At 33.6% G+C, this 19,585-nt stretch overlaps 1 protein-coding gene across 32 annotated transcripts in view; it reads left to right on the forward strand.

The window, feature by feature from the left end:
- The window catches only part of LOC145258313 (myocyte-specific enhancer factor 2C-like), a 180,777-nt gene that overhangs the window by 81,831 nt on the left and 79,361 nt on the right, over window positions 1-19,585 (forward strand). For 5 of the 32 annotated variants that reach the window (XM_080116388.1, XM_080116382.1, XM_080116375.1 and 2 more), the window contains exon 2: window positions 7,862-7,948. The gene's annotated coding sequence lies outside the window, so the exon portion shown is untranslated. Of the gene's footprint in view, window positions 1-5,047; window positions 5,258-5,440; window positions 5,532-5,683; window positions 6,355-6,926; window positions 6,980-7,861; window positions 7,949-19,585 lie in introns of those variants that run through there. The other 27 variants (XM_080116367.1, XM_080116373.1, XM_080116365.1 and 24 more) reach the window with 25 other exon arrangements.

Consider the following 19,585-nt stretch of genomic DNA (forward strand, 5'->3'; position numbering starts at 1 on the left):
CAAAGATGTATATGTCCTTCAAAAACAATGAGTGAAAAATGTAGGAAATGTAAAAAATAATAAAAACAAATCGGGTATAAAATTGCAGCTTGCATGAAGATTCTTTCAAAGGTAATCTGAAAGGTGAAAATAATTCTTTAGAAAGAATCAAATCCAAATTTTAATCCAGTTGAATATAATTAGTCTGGTTGAAATTATGGAAATTGTTTTTGCAGATAATGCAATAGTCCAAAGATAGGTTGATCTCCAGTTGAGTGGATTCGAGAAATAAGATGGGTTGGAATTAAAATATCTATGTATAAATATTGATATTTATATTAGATTAAAGTTTGGCATTGCTTATATCAGGTAAACACTGCATTTTTTATTTCATTATTTTATATAATATATATATATATATATATATATATATATATATATATATATATATAAAATTGTAATTCAATGAATTTTAAAAAAAAAACCTCATTGAAATGAAATGAAGTGGTTGAGTTTCATATCAAAGAATTTTTATTATTCTAAGCAAGACAAAGAATGCTTTAGAAAATTAATCTCCTTAACCTATAGGGTTTCGATGTCTACCATCTCATCAGAGGAGAGAAAATATTAGCAAATAGTTATAAAGGTATGCACCCTATTTGCTAAAGTCAGTGAGACATGGAAAGTCAAAGTGAAAATAATGCATTTATCAGAAGTCCTGTATCAGGAGGATTTGTAGAAAAAGTATATATATATATATATATATATATATATATATATATATATATATATATATATATATATATATATATATATAATCTTGCTCTTCTCTTTTTATGAGAAGCATTAAGCTTTGAAATACCATGGTCGACAGAGTTTTTCTTTTTCCTTGATTGGATGGTCAAACAAAGTTTATTTACCTTTAAACTGTCATCAGTTATTTTTATATTTACTTGCTCTAATATAGAACTTTCTGTATCTTGATAACTTATAAAAATTATTTTTTATTTTTATTACTTTATTCGAGGAGTCATTTTCATATAGATACTAGCAGGGAGACCCGACGTTGCCGAGGATTGAATGATGATCAATGGATGTTTCACACTCTCATATTTTTATTGTCATTGAAATCAGTGAAAAATTGCCAAGTTTTCAATCAAATTAATTGATTGCCTGTTCTAGTTGGAGACCCATTGTGGTGCACTGGGAGGAAGCTTCACATGCCTCCTCCCAGTGACTTAATCCACAATACATTATAGTCTATGTTGCATTGTAGAGAACCTACTGTTGATTTTATAAAATTCGTTTTATATATATACAGGGTGTTTCAAAAGTCTTGGGAACATTACAAATGCGTATATCTCATGAACTATTCCAGGTAGAAAAATGAAACTGGTGTCATTTTAAAGCTTGCTTAATCAAGTTTTTGGTCATACTAATGATTTTCGTCTTATCTTTCCATGTGCAGTAATGGCGTTCTCTAAACAAGACAAGGCGTTTTGCGTCCTTCAATTTGCAAAGACTGAATCGTGGACATGTGTTCAGCGTGCATTTCGCAGGAAATTTAAAAAAGAAGTCCCTGAAAGGAAACCCATTGTCAGATGGCATGCTAAATTTGTGAAAGATGGGTGTTTGTGCCCAAGTAAGCGAACAGGTCGCCCTTCAACTTCAGAAGCTGCAGTTGAGCAAGTCCGGGCAGCCTTTCAGCGGAGCCCCCGTAAATCAGTGAGAAGAGCCAGCAGAGAACTTCAGCTTGCTCCAGCAACTGTCTGGCATGTCTTAAGTAAACGACTGCAAATGGTACCTTACAAGCTCAAGTTGGTCCAAAAGCAACAAGTCTATGTGCCGCCCCTTCCAAGAGATATTTACGAACTAAAGGCTCGAATAACGGCAGTTGTGGGAACCATTGACGTCAAGATGCTGGAACGCATTTGGCAGGAAATGGACTATCGACTAGATGTCTGCCGTGTGACGAATGGTGCTCATATTGAGCAAGTTTGAAGATTCCCCACAAAACTTGAAACTTTAACCTTTCCAACGGTACCAATTTCATTTTTTAACTCCTAATAGTTTTTGAGTTATTAAAAATCGTTATGTTCCCAAGACTTTTGAAACACCCTGTATATATATATATTATTTTATATATATAATGGCTTGAATCAAAGTTTAACTGTACTATAAGCATTTTGAATGCTTCCCGGTCATATCAAAGAATTTTCTGTTTATTTTATACTAACCTAGGTACCCAGTGTTGCCCGGGTGTTTGGGGGTGTGTGTTGAGCAAAAAAAAAAAGTGGTAGTAGGCAGGCACGCAGGCCCGAACCCGTGCCGTGAAGGTGGAAAAAAAGTGAAAGAAAATCTGACATCTTAGCCGATGTGACCGTAATTAAAAGCATTGAAATTAACCAAAGTCAATCCAACAGTGACGATGACCTGCTAAAATGTCGATGAAAAAAAGCGACCTCTCCTTGTACAAACGGCTGAGTTTAGGGTGAAGAAATTAATGTTTTTGGCCAATTTTTTTGATATTTGTCGTCCAAGACATCAAGCTTCAAAATGATACTGATCTTGTTAGGATTCGTTGCCTCTGTCGAAAGTTTTTTGCGTGACATACATACATACATACATACATTTAAACAGACAAGTAAGATTTATATTATAGATGCCTGACTTTACTGCTTTTGCAGAGATAATGGTTTTAATTAAGTTTAAAATGAAAAACTCAAGTATCATGGCGCAGTTGTGCTTTAAACAGAAACATTTATTTCGAACACGCCCCTGTCATATCAAAGATCCCACTGTTGATTTTATCTGTCAGGCCTTTCAGCATGTTTGGTAATAAAACTTTTCAAATGCACTTGTGATTTTAGGCTGTGTAAGGTGTTAACTTTGGTTAAAATATCCTGTTCCTTCTTTCATCAGATTATTTTGATTATTGATACTTATGGAAGATATTCTAATACAAAACCTATCTAAAAACACTGCCATACAGATAAAGTACCTTTGTGTTAAATTTCATAAAAATCGGCCCAGCCATTTTCGAGCCCGTAGGGAACAAACACACACACATACACACACACACACACACACACACACACACAATTATATTATCAAATGGGCGTAAAGAATATAGGTAGATTCTTTACTTATGGACCTATCAGGAGCATTTGCGGGTGGAGCATAATACAGGGTGACCCAAAAACAAACGGGCCCCAACTCTTATTAGGACCTTAGATTCTTAGTGTTTTGTCCGAATGAAATGAAACTTTGGTCATAACTAGTTTATTATATTCAAAACATCACATCAAACCACTAGGGTCTTTGGCCTTTTTTGCCCCGTTCTACAGCATATGTTCTAGATGGTCTCCATTTAGCTTTTGTTTTTTTGGGGGTCACTCTATATAAAAAGAAATATAAAACAAATCAAAATACATATATGTATATATGAATTTATTTGTCAGTTCAATAGGGAAAAAACATCTATAATCTATAATATAAATCTCACCTGTCTGTTTAAATGTATGTATGTATGTATGTATGTATGTATATATGTATGGGGTGGAGAGGACTCCTGTAAGCCGTGGTGAAGGCAACCTTTCTAGGAGAAGCAAATCTCTGATTTAAAAAACCATAAAGTGGGAGACCAGTACCCGCATTAAGATGGTCTGCAGTTTAACTTGTTGCTGGCTATCTTGCTCTTGCTTGTTGCTGGATCTCAACATTTTGAACGGAGAGAGAGACTTAGCTGTCGTACAAAGCTAAGACTCTGTAACATCATCTGTGTATAGATACTCCCTCATGCATTTGTCTATAAAAGTGGTCTTGCGGCAATGGAAAAGTTGTGACGCGCGGAGGCTTGAAATGCTGGAAGCATGTAATAATTGATCTCAATGACCATCTTCAGTGTCATGCCTGCTTGAATTCACCGGTAGGACTAAAAAAAAAAAGTAATTTTTGGGCTCATGGACTTTAAGTGTCTGAGGGAGTGGTACTCGTCTGACAATACGTTGCAATCATCATGTATGTATGTAAAACTTTCGGATTTTCACAAGATCAGTATTGTTTTGAAGCTCAACCCTTCGGACGGCAAATATCGAAAAATTGGCAAAAAACATTAATTCCTTCACCCTCAACTGGGTACTTTTTCACAAGGAGGGGGCGTTTTTTTTTTTTTTTTGTCAATATTTTCAAAAGGCATCCCCTCTTTTCACTTGACTAACCTTAATTTAAACCTTTGTCACGTCTGGTTTGGCGATGGAGTATGGACGCAACAGCAAAGTGGTCACATTTTTTTTCCCCACGTTTTTTTTCCTTCTTTGCAGTGTGGGTTCGAGCCTGCTTGCCTCCTAACACTTTTTTTTTTTTTTTTTGCTCAACGAACAACTCCAAACACCCGGACAACTCCGGGCACGTCATATAGAAAGAGGGGTTATAAACGCTCTTTATACTTAGGCATTTCGAAACCTGATGCCTTTTTAGATATTTTTTATTTATATATTTTAATCGTAAGTCTTAACTTCGGAACTTGTAGGTCAAAGAGATCTACCTGGAGTCAAATTATTAGTGAAAGCATTTGGTAAATCTATTTTTTTGAAAAAAAAAAAAAAAAAGATATTGGCATCACCTGGTTTTCAATGCTATGCGCACATCCGCACATCCGGAGTTATGATACAGTTGCCTCATATCTCCCCCCCCCCCTCTGCTATTTTACATCATTTTCATTTTGTAGATAGTGCCCCACCCTAACCTCAACGGCTCCAGTGCCCATCTTACTTACCCGCATAAATGGCACGTTTTAGCTTTTTATTTTATTTATTTTTTTTTTTCAAGAAAAAGTAAGGGCTTTCTTCACAGAACCTGACTTTCTATTCACCTCATCTGATACACGTCGCCTTTCTTATGGCCCACCATCTCCCCCATCCGTCGCTCTCTTGAGAAAAAAAGATGCCTTATCTTTCGAAAGACTTCATTGATGTTTCTATGTGTGGGCCCCTCCCATCTGTGTAGGTTTCTTTTTACCTTCATCTACAGTGCTCGCCACCCCCACCCGCTAACTCTTTCTCCCCTTACTGTCTTTCATACACATTGTTGACTTAAGCTGCTTACTCTACCTCATCTCCCTGCCACCAATCACATTTTATTTAATACACATGATATTCATCTTTCTTTTCCTTTTCTTGAAATCGTCTTTAGACTACATTACCCAATTTTTTTTTCAGCTTTAGTCTTGTCTAAAATAGTATATTTTCTCACGCAACTTCGTTACTCTTTTTGGACGGTAAGCATTTATTTATATTTCTCTACATTATCCATTCTAAGCTAGCTCGCTTAAAAAAAAAATAGATCCTAGCTAGCCAAGTAGATAACTTTCACTAAGATCTATTCTATTCTGTATGCAGGCAGAGAACACTCCTTCTGACAATTAAATAACTAGAGTTATCTGCCCTTGAATTCAATCCCCGTCCGCTTGGCGGAAAGTTTGCATTACGTCATTGTATGTGGAATTCCACATTCTCAACTTGCCCCGACTACTCACTGGATATCGGTAAATTGTGTGTTCAAATTAAATGACTACATTAATTATTGTGTGTTTTAATACGATTTTTCAAACCTAACAATTTACTATCAGATTCTTTTTTTTTCTTTTTTTTTTTTTGAAAACCCCCATTTTGAAGAGATTCCGATACACTAGAAAATTTAGCCTACTGAGTGTTGTTGGTCGCTGGTGACAGACAAAACCATCCGCTGAACGAAGTTAGTTCTGTAGTTTTGGGGGTTTGTCTCTCTGAATTTATAGTTAAAACAAGTTGGGGAGTATATGATAATGTTTAGACGTTCGATAATCGTTTTAAAATGGATCTTAGTTTAGGTTTTGTTGTGTGAGAACATGTTCCGCGCACTTGTTCCACCGCCGACCGCTTCACACCTAATTAACATATCGACAATGTATCACTGCGCCGAGTGATTTTCCCGTCTTTAAAAATAGCTTTTCGACTTGTAGATCTCTCATCAGCAAAATTTTACTGGTTAGTAAAAATAGCATCTATTTTTACACAACTCATATCTCATGTTGAGGTTGGATTTAAAAAAAAAAAAAAAAAAAAAAACACAACACAAAATTAAACATATTTCCTATCTCGTTTTTATTCGGTCGACATTTCTATAAAGCAAAACGAAGGCCAATTCATTTTACTTCTAAGAAATGTTTGCTCCAGTGGAGATACAAGGAGACAGAATGGCGAGGATTTCAAATCTTCGCCTCTTTTTTTCGACACAAACTCTATTTTCTAAATCCCAAATTCGACCACGTTGCTGTTCGGACCTTCCATATAATAATTTATTATTATTATTTCGTCTCGATCAGCAATATCTCCCGTATTCTTATTTGTTTATCTTTTTGTCCAACTATGAACCTGCTTGTTTTTTTTTTGTTTTTTTGTTTTTTTCAATTTTGGTTTGTCTATTTTCATCCCCCCTTTTTTTTGTTGTTGTTTATATTCCGATTTAAAAAAAAAAAAATCTCCCTGATAAATATTTAACTATTGATCAATGTTAATTTACTTTGTAATTTGTAGCGTAATTTTGAAAAAAAAACAAAAAAAAAAAAAAAAAAATACTAAATTTACTTATAACAACAAATAATCTATTCCAGCTTATTTTTGTATTTTTCTTTTTAAATATTTAAAAAAAAAAAATGAAAATTAACGTGGGATATTACAAAAATATATAACTTTAAAACTAACAACTACGTTTTACATATTTAGTTTCTCTTTTCATATTGCGTTTTCTTCCTTAAGATTGAATATTCCTTTTCTGCTTACGGTTGTTTATATTTATTTATAATTGAATGAGTTATATATGTGTGATGTGTGTATCTATGCATACATGTGTGTGTGTGTGTGTGTGTGTGTGTGTGTGTGTGTGTATACATATATATATATGAGTGATGAAATCGATATATAAATCCAATTTCACTTAACACACAAAAGACTGTTTACACGTGAGTTAATTTTCCGAATAACGAACTTATTTCCTAGAACAGTGGTTCTTTTCATAAATAATTTTGTTTTATTTTAAGAACACAAACGAACCATAATAATTGACTTTCGCTAATTAACCTTAATTCTAGCCTGAAATTACTTTATATCGGTCGATTAAAAATCGCTTTCGGATGTCAAAGTAAACATCGTGTCGGACAGTATCATCATGATCATTTATTTAAATCTGATTACTTTCATAGATGAAAATAAAAGTGCTTATATAGATCAACCCCCCCTATGACTGCCAATATTTGGCTCGATAAAATCCGGTAACGAGTTACAACAGCCGAAAGGCAACCACACGAAATGAAACTGATTCTTAAAAAAAAAGGGGGGGGCGTATTTTATTTATTTTTTTTGCATGTATTTTTTTTTTTTTTTTTATAAATTGTTGATTATTTTATATTTTTGACATTCTTTTTAGTGTTTTTTTTTTCAGTCGATTAGTTTGTTTTTTGTAAATTATAGTTATTTCATGCAAACAAAATTAAAATCAACCTCTTCCTTCATATATCTCGTATCCTCAAAATTAAAAACAACTTATATATATATATATGAGAATAAAACGCAATGTAAATAAATCGATGTTTTTATTATTATTATTATTATTATTATTATTCGGGAACTCTAGTTTTGTTTTGTATTGCCTCCTTTAGGTTGTAACTTGTTACCGGATTTTATCGAGCCGATATTGACAGATTACAAAAAATAATTAAAAAAATAATAATAATAATAATAAGCATGCGTCTTGTGTCACTAATAATCTTAATTTTTAAATAATTTTTCCCTCCATATTTTCCTCCTCCAATAAATAAAACTGGCCATTTATTGATTTGTTTCAGTACATATTGCTGTTCGTCCAAGTTATTCTCCCCACGTGACTATAGCCAACATCAACAGGATTCGTCGTCTTTACGGAATTTTTAAAGGTAACAAAAATAAACAATTTCATTATCTCTTCCAAGCCATTTACTTAATTCCTAAATAACATTTTGATGGAAAAAGAATCCCCCCCCCAAAAAAAAACCCATCGGACACTGACCATGATGGAAATAAGTCTATATCCATATTTTTTCTTTTCTTTCCTAACTTCCTGGTTCAAATGTCCAAATCTCCATATCTTCTTTGGGACCCTCTCGTATTTTCCCTCTTCGGATTTATATTTCTGATGTTGTCTTTTATATTTTTAATTGTTTATTCGGACTTTTCTATAAAAAAAATAATAGGTACTCATGCAGAGAGTGATCCGTGCTGAAATAATAACGTTATTATTTAAAAAGCCATTCTTAACATGGGGAGGGGAGTGTTTTGTACCTATTCTGTACTTTAACCTTACAATTGAATAAAAAACATAAAACTTTAATTAAACGCGGAAATACGATTTAAAAAATAACGCGGATCACTCTCTGCTTTAGCACCAAAATATGAGTGTTTTCTGGTTTTTATTTACATCTTACATTTCTTTTAATAGGGCGTGTTTTTATTTTATTTCGTTTGTTTATTTCAAACGTTTCCTCTTTTGATATTTGATCGACTAATCTTGACATGGCGAATCAAAATTTTAATTTTTGTTATTTAAAGATTTAACTTTAGTTCAAATTATTTGATTCTTAGAATTCGACTTAATAATATGAAATGCAGAAAAATCGTCATGGTGTACGTAACGGAGCATATTTATGGTGTACGTTGCAGAACAAAGATGTCATGTTCCCCGAACCACGTAAATTAAGTATTTTTATAAAGAAATTTTTTAGTGATTTTAAGGATTAATTGTATTTATTGCAAGCCTGATTTCGAATCTCGGTAATTCAAATTGAGTTATCCCTTATTTATAAACAATGGTGAATCCAAAATCTTGCATCGGCGCACGCACGCCACGCATCATTGCTTCAGAAAAAAATTAATTTTCTTATAAAAAAAATACTTGATCAATTTATCTGATTTCTCTCAATTTTCTCTGTATTATGAATTATATTCGAATTTAGGATTCGACCTATTTTATAGAAAAAACATTACATTTTAACATAAAACGCATTTAGTAGATTTTTAAGGTGCTTGTGCAGTTGTGCATGTGCACTTATTCAACCACAACCACGCTATTTTTAAATAGTATTAAGTTAAATTGTATCTTCTTTTTTTTTTTTTTGCTGTTGTTGTTAAATTGTTAAGTGAAAGTACAGAATATTTACAAAACACCTTTCTCTCCCAATGTTAAGAATAATTTCCTAAATAATGTTATTTCAACACAGTTCAATAAGTGCATAAGCACCGACATTAAGTTCAACATTTCAGTGCAATTTGTGCCCTTTTTTTACCAATGTGGTCAATATTTATTTCAATTTTTTTTTTTTTTTTTTTTTTTCGTGTCATTACATTAGGATCCTAGAAACACCAGAAAAAAATATTTTAGAATTGGGATTTACGTTACTATAAATATAACGTGTCGTAAAATGATCACCCATTTTTTGACCAAAAAGCACGAATCAACAGATTCCTGAAACAAATAGCGTAAGATAGAAAGAATAATATTATTATCTTTATTATTATATAATGGTGATCATTTTGAAAATGCCAAAAAATAGTTACCCGTTCCGTCTTACGATTTCTAGTCAATAAATGGGTGGCTATTTTATATTAAATTTATTTAGTAAAGTGAACCTAACCTGAACCTCTCACTTTCGTGTGTGTGTATGTGTGTGTGTGTGTGTGTTTGTTTGTTTGTTTGTTTGTTTGTGTATAATTTTCCAGCTTGTTGTCGCATGAAAAAGTTAGAATCTCATTTTTATTTTCAATGTGGGGGTCAACTTTTTCTTAAAATGCGTGTTTGTTGTGATTGATTGACATTAAAAATCTGTTTTGTTCCGTTTTCTTGTCCCAGCCTTATGAGATGACATAATCTCAAATTATTTGGTTTTCTATAAACATTACAAATATATGTGGATTTAGTTTAAACAATGAAATATTTTCGCCAAGGACAAATATGGGGGTCGGGGTGGGCCTTGAAAAATGATAACATTTGTTGTTGTTGAAATTTTTTTTTTTTTTTTTTTTCAACATTGTCACACCATAAACTGATTAAGTCAAACTTAACTCGAAAAAAGAAACAAATATTTTGTTTTAATATTTTTAAATTAATAAATAAATAAAACCTTGTTTTTCTTTTTGACCTTGATTAATTTGGATAAAACTAAAAAAAAAAAAAAAAACATTAAAAGATGAATATAACAAAATCGTGAAAACAATTCACATTAAATTAGGTGAACATGTTTAAGTTTCCTGAGGTTAACATAAATAAGTAATCGCATTACAACATAAAATGATCGCCCATTTCCGGTGTATATATATATATATATATATATATATATATATATATATATATACTAGCAGTTCAGCCCGGCTTTGCTTGGGCCCTATGTACTGTCCATAACTTGCCCTACGTATGAATACACTTTATATAAGATTTCAAATGTTTAGATCAAAATTTGTCTGAGTAATTTTGTAGAGACCGCAGAGGTAAATTTTTTATAAACTGGACCCCAATTTTGACATTTATTATTTTGGTCTCAAATCAAAATAAAAAGTTTTACCCATGTCGAAGTTACCTACATCTAACATCTTTAGACCCAAAATTGATGGAGAAATTTCGTAGAATCTGCAAAGGTCAACTCTTTCAACTTTGACCTTTTGACAGCCAAATTTTCGCCTCAAAACTGATTAAAATGCTTGCCGCATGTCTGAATACCCATTATGTATAAATTTTAAATGTTTAGACCCAAAATTGGCTGAGTAGTTTGCTAGATACTGCAAAAGTCAAATCTTTTTAACTTTGACCCCTTGGCAGCTCAAATTTTCGACCCAAAGCAATTAAAAAGCTTGCCCTATCTCTGAATACCATTTATGTAAAATTTCAAAATGTTTAGACCAGAAATTGGCTGAGTAATTTGGTAGAGACCGCAGAGGTCTGTTTTTTTACTTTGACCCTGATTTTAACCCCTTAACATGTGGGGGGAGGGGGGCTGCGCAAATCAAATTAAAAAGTTTGATCCATGTCCAAGTAACCTACATTTAAAATTTCAAGTGTTTAGATCCATAATTGGCGAAGGAGTTTGATAGTTTTCAAAGGTCAAAGCGTTGAACTTTGATGCCTTGACAGCCAAATTTCTGAACGAAAACCGATTAGAAAGATTTTCCCAAATCTCGATACTCCTGATGTCAAATCTGGAGTCTCTAGATTGAAAATTGACAGAGTAATTTGGTAGGGAAATGTACACACGCACACATTTTCAGTTTTATATCAGGCAATAGGAATGAAAAATTTACCCAATAAAAGCAAATGTAAACTTAAAATTAATATAAATATTTATATAGCAATCCCAATGAAAAAAAAAAATGTTCAATTACATTGAGAGCATTGCCAGGACCGCTGCAAAAAAAAAGTAGGTTCTCTCTACCGTACTAGAAAGCTACTGACCCCTGAAAATATCCTGTACCTCTATAAGGCCACCATTCGCCCATGTATGGAGTATTGTTGTCATATTTGGGCCAGTGCATCTGCTACTAGTCTCTCACTCCTAGAGTCGCCAACCTAATAGGTCCTGAACTATCATCCAAGCTTCAGCCTCTGTCCCATCGACTCAATGTAGCATCCCTCTGCCTGTTCTACAAGTACTTTAACGGTGTATGTTCCAACGAGTTGCAAGCACTTGTACCCCTCTACGTAAATACCCTCGACAAGCAGTACAATCCCACCCTTTCACAGTAGAGATCCCTAGATGTAAGAGAGCCTTCTACTCCTGTAGTTTCTTCCCCAAAACCGCTAGACTTTGGAGCTCCCTGCCAGGTTCCTGCTTCCTCAACTGTACTGACATGCAAAAGTTCAAGTGTAACGTGAACTGACATCTTGCTGCCCAACTCCCCACCTAGTACCCCTGTAGCCTGTGTCCCTAATAGTAGCCCCCTACATCAAAGTGGCAATGTGCCTTGTTGGGGTGAAAATGCAATGTAAAAAAAAAATACAAACATAATAGGAAGTAGAGCTTGTCATAAGGAAAAGAAATCAAGACTGTAAATTAAAATTTACAATGAAATTTATTGTTCGGCAGAATACTCCAAAAACAAATTTTCTTGTTTTTGGAGTATTCTGCCGAACAATAAATTTCATTGTAAATTTTAATTTAGTCTTGATTTCTTTATATATAAGTATTGATTTCTTTATTAAATGTAAGATGAAGAATAAAAGTTATGTATAACTTTATTATATTATCAGAACAGCAAAGAAAATTTGAGAAAATTAAAAAAAAAAAAAAAACTCTTTAGGCCATAATATTTCGAAGCTAAATGCTTCTTATCAGAAGAGAAAGGCCAGAATTATACAAAATGTAAATATAAAAAAACAAAAAACTGGTTTAATGGCATTTAGATATGAAATGAGAATAAAGGAACAGGATAATATAATAAATCTATAAATATAAAAGCGAAAATGTATGTATGTATGTACGCTTTTCCTTGATGTCCACAAAAGGCTTCTTTCAGAGAACCGCTCGCTCGCTTCACAACTTCTTAAAACTTTTTATATCATCTATAAATTGTAATATCTCACAGTTAACCACGGAGCTCGCCTGTCTATTTAATTTTATTGACTTTCAAACGTTAATTATTCCACATTTCCCGCATCGGCACGCGTTACATTCGGTTTTCGGTATAAACAAAAAGCGAAACTCGACTCTAATCACAGGCCCAGAGCCAGTGGTCTCTAGAGAGCTAAGTAACGTTTGGTCAATGTCGACTTCGTCATATCAGACGGGGGAGCAGGTTTTTAAAAACAAACAAACAAACCGATTTATTGACCTCATTAAAAACTGTCCCGCACAAAATGCTAACTGCTGAATACGTATCGCCGTCACGTCAATCAAAAACGCGCACCTGTTTTTGTTTTTTTTTTTGTTTTTTTTTTTGTTTTTTTTCACACTTTACTATTTTCCAACTGTGCGTCGTCAAGGCTTTTTTCTTCACGGGCACCTGTTTTTTTTTTTTTTTTTTTTTTTTTTTCACACTTTACTATTTTCCAACTGTGCGTCGTCAAGGCTTTTTTCTTCACGGGCACCTGTTTTTTTTTTTCACACACACCTACAAACACCCGGGCAACGCCGGGTACCCCTCGCTAGTCTATATAGATAAAAGCGAAAATGTGTGTTTGTATATCTCGCAAAAACTTTCGACACTGGCCACGGATTTTCACCAGATAGGTATCATTTTAAAGCTCCAACCTTCGCCCGACAAATATTGAAAAATTGGCCAAAAACAGTAATTCCTTCACCCTAAAATCATCAGTTTTGGACCACGTGTGTCTTTGACTTTTCAGTATAAAAAAGCGAAACTGAAGCAAACCTCGGCACTCGTGCAGCATGTCCAGAAAAGCAATGAGCGCTTTGATCAATGTTGGTGAAAACCGTCATATCAGACAATTGCTATTCATTTGGGCCCCCCCCCAACAAGTTGGAGAGAGAAAAAATAAAACCAAAAAAACTGTCGCATAGAAATAGTTAACTGCAGGATTTCATTCTGTTTGACCTTAAAATCAAACACCTGTTTGAACTCATTCACTTTTTAATCATTAAGTTTAACGTCTTACATTGTTTCCATCAGCGTAGCGCAGTTGTACGTTGTCAGCCTATTGGCCTCAAGGCTCCGGGTTGGAGCCTACCTGCCACCAACCTCCCTGCTATTTCGTTTACACCTACAAAAGAATTTTTTTTTAAGTTTTAATATTGAAATTGCTGGGGTGGTTTTTAACAAGTTTAACATCTTTTTTTATTTTTTTTTTATTTAATATTTAAACAGGGTTAAGTTTCCATTTTGTTCTGCTTTACCCTCCCCCCCACACACCTCTAAATACCCAGGAAATGCTGGGTACCCCCACTAGTGTGTGTGTGTGTGTGTATATATATATATATATATATATATATATATATATATATATATATATATAGTCCCTGTATGAAGTGACTTTTCCTCTGAGGAGATGAGCCTACTGTATTATTCAAACAAATTTCTGTTTTGAAAAATTGTTGTTTTTCTGAATGAAATTTAAACAAAAAAAACGTGTGTGTGTGTGTGTGTGTATTTGTCTGTGGAACAGTCTCTACCAAACTACTGTCAATTTTTTTTTATTTCCAAACTTGAAAGTTAATATATAGGGATTTCCAACCTGTGGAACAAATTCTATTTGTTTTTTAGCTGGTAAAAATAGTTGCTGAGAGGTGAAAATTGAAAAATTATAATTTGCCAGGCATAAGTCTACTTTGAGTTCCTCTATGCATGCACAAATATACATTTATATGTTAAACTGCATTGATTTTTAAAGTTTTGATATCCATCTATCCTTAGGTTATATGGTAGCCCAAAACAAATGTTAAGAGATCAAAATTGGGATCAAAGTTTAAAAAATTTGACCTTTGCAGTGTCTACCAAATTACTCAGCCAATTTTTGGTCTAAATATTTGAAACTTTACATAAAATGCATTCAGATATAGGGCAAGCTTTTTAATCAGATTTTGGCTGAAAATTTGGCTGCCAAAGGTTCAAAGTTCAAGATTTGATCTTTGCGGTCTCTTGCAAATTATTCAGCCAATTTTGGATCTAAATATTTGAAATTTTACAGAAATTTTGCAGCAAGTTCTTGGATCAATTTTTGGCCAAACGAAAATTTGGCTGCCAAGAAGTCAAAGTTGAAAGAGTTGATCTTTGCAGACTCTACCAAACTCCTCTGCCAATTTTCGTTCTAAACACTTGAAATTTTAGATGTAGGTTACCTGGACGTGAATCAAACTTTTTAATATATATCTACCTACGCACATAAAGTTATTAGCAGTACAAAGGGCTCAAGCAAAGCCAGGCTGAACTGCTAGTATATATATATATATATATATATATATATATATATATATATATATATATATATAACTACTTCATTTACTCACATAAAATTAATATACAAAAGTATAAATTTAAGTATTTACTTCAAAAGTGCTCAATATGTAGGTAGAGCTAGTTAGTTAGTTATAAAATATATATGGCGATTAAGCTACACTGAATATTCCGTGTTTCATTGCAAACTAAATGATCTAAATTATATATATATATATATATATATATATATTTTTTTTTTTTAAATATAATTATCCACTGACACGTGTTTCGTCGTCCACGACTCATCAGAGTGGCTGAATCTAGCGAGATTCGAAATCGGCACCTCATGATAAGAAGCCTAAACCTCTACTACGGTGCTAACCTCGCCGGATCTCTAAGCATCACCCCAACACTAATTATCTCTCTCTCTCTCTCATGTATATCAATAAATATATGCCAAAAATGTAATTTTAAAATCTTTTTAAATAGAATTTAAATGGTGTATTTTATGCTATTGCATTTTCACGTCAAAAATTCTATGTGTGAATGACATTGATGTGAAACATACGAAGTAATCCTTCCTCATCACTTATGACAACTTTTTTGGGGGGGGATTAATTCATCAAATTTAAATTATTCCAAACTTAATCACAGAAAATCTAAATTTTCTACAATTAAATTGTTTTCAAAGTCAATAAATTGAGATTTAAATTTCCAACGCTATTTGTAAAGTTTATCTATTTATTCCCTTTTTTCTTTTTTTTTTTTATTGTTGCTTGTTTGAATTCATGTTTTGAAACCTGACATGAATCAAATCTATAATGGTACACCTAAGATATAATTATATTAAAATATATAGGAAGTCCAGTGGAAAAACCACCGTTTATATGGTAATTTGAATGTAAAGTTTTTTTTTGTTTTTTTTTTTAAGACTAGACAAGTGCAATATTTATTTATTTTTTTTTTTAACATAATTGTTTATTAAAATTAAATTTTTTCTTGTTTGGTTTAAAAAGAAATTTAATTTTAAATTACCATGTAAATAGTACCTTTTAAACATACACTGAATCAGACTTTAAAAAAAAAAAAAACCCCAAAAAAACTCAATTTCAAAATCCATCTGATGACGCGCCAAGTATTAACACTAGCATTGCATGAAAAAGAAAAGAAAAAAAAATCCATTTCCTGAAGAATCTTTTACGATTTGAAAGAATTTAATTGTAATAAATAGTTATGTTTATTTAAAAAAAAAAAAATTTTTTTTTTTTTTTGCACTTGTCTGGTCTTAAAATAAAAAATTTTAATTATAATTATTTTATTAATGTAATGCTTTAAGTTCTATTTATGATGGACTTAGTTGTTTTTGGTTTTTTTTTTGTATGGTGCAGAACTCAAATTTACATATGTTAAAGTCTAAAACTGCACTGTTTGTTCATTTTTCACTAGGATTTGACATTCCCTGGGGACTTTTGGGGTTAAATGGTGGTAGTGGGGGGAGGGGCAAATGCTGAACTTAGTCATTTTTTTTTTATGCCTCGTTCACTGTGCACTCATGGGGGACCATGCATGTTTCACTTGTTCGTTTTAGAATCGTCTACTGTTAATGCAATATTTCCTATTTCTAAAAGTTGTCTAGTTCTCTACTTTTTTATATAAAAAGGAACTTTGTGTGCGTGTTTGTTCCCTATGGACTCGAAAACGCTGGGCCAATTTTTATGACCTTTTACATGGAAGGTACTCTATGTGCCTAGCAGTGTTCTTAGATAGGTTTTATATTGGAATGTCTTCAATAAGTATCAATAATCGAAATAATCCGATGAAAGAAAAGCGATTTTGGCCAAAGTTAACACCTTACACAGCCTAACATTACAAGAGCATTTGAAAAGTTTTATTATCATACATGTTCAAAGGCCCGGCATATAAAATCAACAATAGGTTCTTCGATATGACAGGGGCGTGTTCGAAATGAATGTTTCTGTTGTAAAGCATAATTACACCATGATACTTGACTTTTTCATTTTAAATTTAAATTCAAGACATTATCACCACACAAGCAGTAATGCAAGGCATATAAAATCAACAGTAGGTTCTTTGATATGACAGGGGTGTGTTTGAAATGAATCTTTTTGTTTAGAGCACAATTGAAACCTGATACTCGACTTTTTCATGTTAAACTTTAATTTAAGCTATTATATATAAAAAATAATTTTATAAAATCTACAGTGGGTTCTCTACAGTGCAACTGAAATGACTAAAATGCATTGTGGATTAAGTCACTGTGAGAGGTATGTGAAGCTTTCTCCCTCTGCACTGTGGTAGGTCCCCAACTAGAGTAGGCAATCAATCAATCGATTCACTGATATCGATGACAAAAATATTTATTGATCATCATTCAATTCCAGGAAACGTCTGGTCTCCCTGCTAGTTTCTGATATTTTGAAATGAGACAAATTCTGCAATGTATTGTTACGTGACGGACAGATGGACAAAATCTCTAAAAGATGTACTTTTATCATACAAAATAAATGCTAAAATAATTCTGTTTTGAGATTGGCTCTACTTGAGACGACATTCATCTAAGTTAGGTTGAGCTGCATCTTCTCATAACACACAAGATCCTAAATAAATGCATACTATGACGGTCCGTAGCCAACTCTAGGAGCAGCTGCGAACACTGTAGACCTGTGAACTGAAGCCAAGTTTGATATCGGCTTTAATGTTGTGTAACTAGATTTTCAGCTGGCCGCATGGACATCTTCACCAAGAATGATTCTGGAGTTATTGCTTTGTCGATGAACTATTCTGAGTTGCGATGTGCAGCGTGACTAAACCATCTAAGTCTCCTTTTTAAAAGCTTAGTTGTGGGTGGAGGAGATACTGATTTTGGATTTTGAGATTGGATTGCTTGAAAAAAATCTGTTTTATTTTCTAATTAGCTGTAATTTGTAATTATCTGAACCGGTCACTTCTCACTTAGTCATGTATCTCTCTTGCCCCCTACCCTATCTCACTGTATCTTACTTCAACAGCACTCTTAATATTTTTTAATCTCTCTGAGCATTTAGAAAGCATCGCTATGATTTACATGCGTGTCCATACAAACAACAAAAACACATATATCAATACGATAGTGTGTGTGTTATTTTGTGTGTTAACGCTTACGTCTTTTTTCTTCAGAGTGAAGAATTCTTAAATTTTGGTTTCGATTATAGCTGATGGCACTACAGTCATCTATTTTTTTATATAAATAATTTTACCAAGAATTCTTCATAAGTTTTGGTTTTGGTTTCGATTATAGCTGAAGGAACTGAAGTTATATTTTTTTTTTTTCTTAAGTTTGGCTTTTAGTTCCAATTCAAGCTAATGCATCCAAGTCATATATATATATATATATATAATATGTTGAAATAACTTTATAATATATAAGAATCGATGGAAAATTGACTCTGCATGAATTAAAATATATTTAAGCATATTTTATGACCGGGCTATGCCAGGCGTTCCTGCTAGCTTGGATAAATACTTTTGCAGTTTTAACAAGAGCTATAATAATATTAGGGCGTCTCCATTTACGCTGAACATCCACAAAAATGCCAACATCAATATATTACATATAAAAGAGTTTGCTGTGGAATTTCCACGGGTCCTATTAGAGTAAATTACAAATATCATTGATGGCTCCAGGGCGATTGATCACTTTGTTGAAATGGTCAGCCCATCTGTTGAGGATCTCCTTCTTTCCCGTGAGTAGAGTTGAGCTGTCAGCACTGAGCAGAGGAGAGGATCCCGAAGACTTTGGTCCGTAAATTGTCCTTAGTGCATCATAAAAATTCTTTGTGTCGTGTTTGTCTGCGTAGCCTTGGATTTCAAGAAAGAGTTAAGATTTCGGGAAAGAAGGAGATCCTCAACAGATGGGCTGACCATTTCAACAAAGTGCTCAATCACCCTGGAGCCATCAATGATATAGCAATTGAATGTCTCCCCCAAGTCCCCATCAATCAGCAGTTCGACACCCCCCTCCATCAATCGAAGAGGTCAGCAAAGCCATTCAGCAGTCAACCAGTGGAAAAGTGGTCCAGATGCCATCCCAGCTGAGGTTTACAAGTCCGGTGGTGCAGCGTTGTGGGAGCAACTGACCTGCTTGTATCAGATCATGTGGAGGAAGGGACAACTACCACAAAAGTTTAAAGACACCACATCTATAAGCGTAAAGGAAATCGCCAATCCTGCAATAACCACCGAGGTATCTCTCTCCTGTCCATAGCAGGAAAGATTTGGCTCTCATCCTCCTCAATCGCTTACTTGGTCACCTGGAACAGGGACTCCTGCCGGAGAGTCAATGTGGTTTCCGTGCCGGTTGGGGGACCACTGACATGATCTTTGGTGCCCATCAGCTTCAAGAGAAATGCATCGAACAGCATCGAGACCTTTACACAACCTTTATCGACTTGACCAAGGCATTCGACACAGTCAGTCAGGATGGTCTGAGGAAAATAATGAAGAAATTCGGTTGCCCAAGTACTTTCATCACAGTAGTTTGTCAATTCCATGAAGGCATGATGGGGTGTGTCCTTGACGACGGTGAACCCTCGGAGGCTTTTCCGGTAACAAATGGAGTTAAACAGGGCTGTGTCCTTGCTCCTACACTGTTCAGCTTG

Source organism: Euprymna scolopes, chromosome 33 (genome assembly GCF_053919585.1).
Source record: "Euprymna scolopes isolate OS-2025 chromosome 33, ASM5391958v1, whole genome shotgun sequence".
NCBI classification, from domain to species: domain Eukaryota; kingdom Metazoa; phylum Mollusca; class Cephalopoda; order Sepiida; family Sepiolidae; genus Euprymna; species Euprymna scolopes.